This window comes from Cynara cardunculus (assembly GCF_001531365.2).
Source record: "Cynara cardunculus var. scolymus isolate 2C chromosome LG 16, CcrdV1, whole genome shotgun sequence".
Classification (NCBI taxonomy): Eukaryota; Viridiplantae; Streptophyta; class Magnoliopsida; order Asterales; family Asteraceae; genus Cynara; species Cynara cardunculus.
Genome location: NC_037543.1, coordinates 2,931,294 through 2,938,111, shown reverse-complemented (window position 1 = coordinate 2,938,111; position 6,818 = coordinate 2,931,294). Strand labels below are relative to the sequence as shown.

Below are 6,818 nucleotides of genomic sequence, written 5' to 3'. Positions count from 1 at the left end.
TTGGTTAGAACAATCTTCGTTAGGACCAAAATTGTAAAGGAAATTGCCAAAGTATGATTATATTGCTAATAAGCATAAGATCAAGGGTTAGATAGTAAATATTGTAAATATATATATAAAATTATTATTTTTTTAAGAATTTTCAGGCTTGCTTCCTCTTTCTAACTCTAAGATCTCTCCTACCTCTCTCTAAAAATTCCCCATCTCATCTCTATAAATCATTGAGTTTTTTTTGAAGAATTGATGTTATAATTAGAACTAGGAACTCAAGATAAGGTATGTCTATAGTTTATTCTTCTGATTTCTTATTCTTTAGAGCAATGGTTAAACCCTAAGTTGATTCATGATTCATAGGTTAAAAATTGAAGATTGATGAAATTTCTTCAAGTTGGTGCTGTTAGAGGAGGCAGATTCGTTTCTGTAAGTTTGAAAATTCATATAAAATCAACCGTTTGTCCGATTGATGCGTTCTTGATATCGTTAGAAAGGTGTTTGAGTTATCTACAACTTTGTAGTTTACTGAGAAACCTAATTCGAATCATACATGGCTTGAACTCTTCGATTTTCTAGACCCTGTCTGAAGCCACTCGAAATTGCACTCTGTTTGTATAAATTTTGTATAAAATATACCAGAACTCCAAATTATGTGAATCTAGTTCGTATAAAATCCTAAGAGGTATATATACAACTTTCATTTATAAGAAAGTTTGATTCAGCCTCTAAATGTGAAAAAAAGGCTTAAACTTTTTGTGTACATAACCTGTTAACTTCTGTTTGGATTGTGTAAATTTGATTTTAGCAAATGTTGTCTTTAGTCCTAGGCATTGTGTTATATGTTTACTAAGTGTCCTAGCGGTATGTTAAGCATGCTTGAAGGTCCATGAGTTCTATGAAAGGTAATAGCTTGTAGGAACTTGAAGTTGATGAGAAGTGTTATTGAAAATGGTCTAAAAGCCCCTTTTTCTGATAAGTGTAGGTAATCTGAAAGGAGGGAACCATTCATAAGCCTCGAATTTTGTTTGATCATATTTAAAACACTTTCAAGGTACGAATATCTACTTTCTTTTGATATGTGGGTAATCAATTGTGGYGATTATCCATTTTATCAAATCTTGATCATGACACATATCCACAAAAGGGGAGATGATCAAATTGATATYTGAAATTCTTTTATGTGTTATATGATGTTTTGGTTTATAAATTTTGTGTACCCGAGAAGTCTAAACTATTACTGGTACGTTTTAGGACTCATGATCGACTTTATATAAATTGGAACCTCAATGGTTTTATTAGACTTATTATCAAATGTTTGGTTCTTGATTTGGTTATTTGAGTTTGAGTTTATTGACTTAACTTTGAATAGGCTCAATACTCGGGGCACGGGTGTTGAGACGCCCCCATGATGACTATAATTGTCCTGGCATTCTCATAAAGGCTACGGCCAAGCCAAATAGAGAATGTTTAATGCATTCTATGAACCGAATACCAATTATATTGGTTACTGGATAGAGCCGAATACCAGATACCTCTGGTTACATCCATCGGGAACAACGTATCCTAATGATACGGATGACCTTCTTACCTTGAATATTTTTTTTATTATATAACTTTCAATTTTTAGAGATTTATATTTAAATTGATTTCACTTGTATCGTAATGTTTCCTTTCAGTTATTTATTCATATTTGATATTCTTCTACTATTATTCGTTCACTGCGCAATTTTTGCTCAGTCGAGGTTTGTTTTGTTTTACCTCGGCAGGTTCAGGATCTAACTTAGGGGCAGGATAAAGGGTCGAGATGGCTTAGATTCTAAAAGACTAGCGGTTGAATATAGTGTTAATGCTATGTAATATAATGGTTGTAATGTTTTTTTTGGGAGTTTCATTAGAGCTCCGTACTATAAATTGTAGACTTTTGATCCGTTTTCGGTTGTGACATGTCTCATCTTAAGTTTAGTAGGATGGGGTGTTACACATTTCTTGCAATATGTTTATTTGAGCAACTTTACCAATTGAGCTACATGCCCGAAGGTATAATAAAATACTATTATTTATTCAGATAAATTCACAAAACAAATTTGGGTCCAAAATTTTATGTAATTAATATTTTTTTAATTATATTTAAGCACGTCCATTAATTACAAATTTTTTTAAAAAAAGAAGAAAGTAATCGCACTTGTTACATTTGAGGTTGCTCAAAGATAGTTGTATAAATCCGGAATATGATCTGTCTCAACCAAGCTGGTGTTGTGAGCACGGTACCACGAAGAGTCGAAAACGCATGAGAAGAGCACTGTGCAGAGAAACTGGAAAAAGATTATAGGTTTGATTTTATTTGATGATATTTATGTTTTCTGTTTGGTTCTGATTGGCAGACTAGTTGATAAGCTAGTTGGTGGCTGATAAGTTAACCAGTGGTTGATAAGCTAGCTGATAAATTAAATACCATTGGTAAAAACTAGTTCAAAAATATAAAATGATCAAGAATGACATGTTTAAAATTAATAAATTTTAACATTTCATAATATATATATATATATATATATTTAAAACAATTCACTAATATACAATATGTTAATTAATGCTAACTAAATGATGATCTCGCGGACTAATGACTCATTTAACTCCGTTAAATCAACGGTCATTTTTGTCTTTTGTCTTTTTTCTATAAAAAGGTAAAAATAACAATACTTTTATACACACACATATATACACCAAAAGGGTACTCGTGTAATGCATCGAGAAACATTTCAATTTCAATGTATCGTTTTATTTTTTTATCTATGTCGATATAATACTATTTTATGTGGTTTTGAGAAAAACGATAATGCTTTTATTTTTAAATAAAATATAAATTTAAAAATATCACATAAAAATTTGCAAAAAATATATCAATATTAGTATCAAATTAACTATTTAATTTTTTTTATTTGTGTATATTTTTTAATTCAAACTTTTTATTATAATTTAATTTATTGTAACGAAGTAACTTAATTTGTGTTTAATAATATATATTTTTATAAATATAATAATTAAGTATTCTGTTAGAATTTAATAATTATCCTAATTATATTTTAGATTTTTTATATTTTAAAATGAGATATTTATCTTCTATTTGATTATGTTTATTCGCAGTTAGTTACACGAATTCAAACATAGAACTTTAATAAGTTGTGCTTATGCAAAATTACTTGTAATCTTGAATTTTAAGTAATATGCATCAATAAACAGTATTTCATACATAAAAATGATTTTAAGAGTTTTTATCAAATATTTTATAATATAGTATAGATATAAGAAGAAATCGACCCAATATGGTAATTTTTGAAGTTTGTAAAGAGAAAGCAAGTTTGACTCAATTAGGATTTGATGTTGCATAAACAACTTGTACATTGTGTAAAATATTTTGTAATTAAGAGATTTTTTAATTCTTGCATAAAATGATGATACTCTATGCTTTAAGACTTGTACAATTCGTTTAAGTTAAAAAATAATTATATTAAATATGATTTAATTTTATTGTTTTATTGTAACGGTGAAAAAAGATATGATTTTAATGTAATTAAAACTTTAATTTAAAAAAAAATCAAATCATAAACTATATCTTATTTTATTTATGGCAAATAAAATAAGATATGATTTTATAATTTGTTTTGTTTAAATTAAAAAAATTATGTTAAAGACGATTTGATTTGATTGTTTTTTTTCTACCGTTGCAATAAACAACTTATTATCGATATTTTAACACCAAAATAATTCAAAACCACTATAAAATTAACTCCAATTTCATCATCCTAAAATTAGGGTTTTCGGTTTTCGTATGATTTTCCATTCAAAAACTCAAAGTTAACTATTTAGATCTTAACCAAATGAAATATTCATACATACGCTCATCTTTGTGAATTAAATTTGAACAAGTTCCTATACAAACTTCAACCAGGTTTTCATATCGAAATAAACAAAAATACTGAAACAATAAACTTAAACGATATTTAATATAATTATTTTTTTAATTTATACAAATCAGATTATAAAATGATATCTTATTATTTATATTTTGATATCATATATATATATATATGTGTGTGTGTGTGTGTGTGTGTGGGGGGGGGGGGTATATTTCTAATGCAACTCATCACATTTGTACAACCAATGCAACTCAATCAATTGAGATATTTATGAAAATGATGAGAGTTCATTTATTATGATTTAAATATTTATGAAATATGACTAAGGTTCATTAATTATGATCAATACTTTATATTATGAAACAATCAAAACTTTTATGAAATCACATATTCATCAAATTAAATAGACGGTTGGGATTGAGTTGTATTAGTTATACACATGTAAAGGGTTGCATAATAACTTACATATATATATATATATATATATATATACAAACACACACATATATATATAGCCAAAGGTTATTTTGAAAAGTGGTAAATATTTGTGCGAGTACACTTATAGTATACCTAAATATAGCCAAGTGGCCTAGAGCTAGGGTCGTCCCTTAACATGTTAAATGTGAGATTTTGAACAAAACCTCCGAAATTTTAGGGCCCAAATTTACATGTGTGTAGGGCCTTTTTATCTACCTATGTAAAACTATAGTCGAAATTATCATTACTTATTTGGTTTTAGGCTCAAATCAGTAATGTTTTAGGTTTAGTTTCAGATTGTTAATCGTTTTAGGTTTAACCCATTTTTATTTGTAACATATATCATCTGTCATCTCATTTATGCAATGTAATCAAAAGTTTTGAATGTAGCAGAATCTCCAAAATGATTGAAACGCCCATCCCTAGAGCAAAACCGAATCGGATGCAATCCAACTCGATCCAAACCGTAAATCGACAAATTGGATTTTCTACTCATTTATCTCTTAACCGAGAAGGATAAATTATGGGAAAATATCCATAGGTTCATGTATTGATGGGAGTCTTCAGGAATCTTGTTCTGCTGTAAAGTGAAAAAAGAGTACCCATTTTTACAGATACCCACATGAATTATTACTGTAGACTCCATTTATGACATCATAATAACTTGAATATTTAGGTGAAAAATATTAAATGGGATTTTAATTTTTAAAACTCGAATTTAAATATATTTAAATTTTAGATAAGATTTTAATTAAAACTATGATATTTAGTAGGCTAAAAAGTAATGAATTTTATTAAAAACTCTTTTTTTTTAATTAACCTGAATATTCAATCCGCTATACGAGCCGACTAATTTCAGGACGACCACCTGCTTTTACAGATAGCCTGGAGTCACCGTATTTGAACCTCCGTGGCCATAATGAGATTTTTATTTCTTCTTGGATTTGAACCTGAGACATTCTGATACTTTTGACCTTTGGAGTCAAGCTCAAACCAATCAAGCACCACCCTTGTGGTTTTAAAAACTCATTTAAAGTCATATACCACTAAACTGAATCCCTACTAATAAATGCGAGTCTAATTTTATAATTTTTGTTTTTGTTTATTTCAAAATAAATATTCGGTATTAAAAAAATCATTAATTCTTTTATTGTTAAATGTAAAATTGTCATTTAGATTATTAAAAATTGTAATAATTATACGTATTTAAAATTATGTGTTTTTTTTTATTGTGAATGTTAATTTTGAAGCAAAGGCAACGGAACAAAAACTGATCTCGTGTTTGACCCGACACAAGACTAAGACGAGATAGGAGTCGGGATTGAACTAGAGAAAATTGCATTTTCTCTATTTTACGAAAATTAGAGTAACGAAAATTAGAAAATGGGACAAGTTCAGTAAATTATTAAACTATTTATATCAAATTAAAACCCTAAAAACTTTCCACCCATTTACCTCACTCTTATACGACATGTCTGTCCAGTTCTGTCTGTGTAATATAAGTACAGTAAACAAAGAGAGCATGCATGTACCTAGGGATGCTTATGAGTTGGGTTGATCGAGTTGAAAACATTTGAACAACTCAACTTCATGCTTACGGTTTGAAAAATCTTAATCCAACCCAACATAAATCAAATCGTACGGGTTGGTCAGGTTGATATTTTAGTACATTAAAATATTCTTCTAACATTAAATATGTTATTTCTCTACTCATAATTTTTTTCATCATCAACCATTTGATACAACTTATCCATATTTCTTACATATATCACATTCAGTTAATTTTCTCAATATACATATATATATATATATATATATATATTCACAGTTACTGAAATGAGTTATATAAAGATATGAATAGATTGAAAATGTGTATATGAAGAGCGGATATGTGATAACGTAATTGTCTAATGTATATATTAATAGAAAATCCAACAATCATATTAAATCCAAGAAATAAAAGGATATCGGATTCATCAGGTTAGGTTCAAATAATAATAACCCAATATCAATCTAATACCTACGATTTAAAAAATCTATAACTCAATCAAACATCAGATTGCTTCGAGTTAAATTATTTCGTGATAGGTTGATTCACACCTACATGTACCTCATTATGCTTAAGTTGACTCATTATGGCTTCACAACTTGTACCATCTTCCAACTGGCCTTTCTAGGATAGATACAAGTACAACTCTGGTAACCAACCACTGGTCAATGGTCAAATAAAAATAATTCGAAATTACAATTTTCATCCCTATGCTTTAGAAATTACAACTTTTGTTTTTATGGTCTACAATTTATTGTTGTTTTTGTCTCTAGACTAATTTCTACCTTTGAAGTACAAGGGACCAAAACAGTAAAAAATTGTAAACCATAGGGACCGAAACAACAATAAATTGTGAATCATGAGGATAAAAATAGCAATGAATT

At 28.3% G+C, this 6,818-nt stretch overlaps 1 long non-coding RNA gene across 1 annotated transcript; it reads left to right on the top strand.

Annotated features, from left to right (window-relative positions):
• Window positions 1-221: 221 nt before the first annotated feature.
• Window positions 222-1,815, top strand: LOC112529138. Its single transcript, XR_003070902.1, has 3 exons — window positions 222-276; window positions 355-420; window positions 1,761-1,815. It is a non-coding gene; the product is annotated as an uncharacterized LOC112529138 (long non-coding RNA).
• Window positions 1,816-6,818: the final 5,003 nt, after the last annotated feature.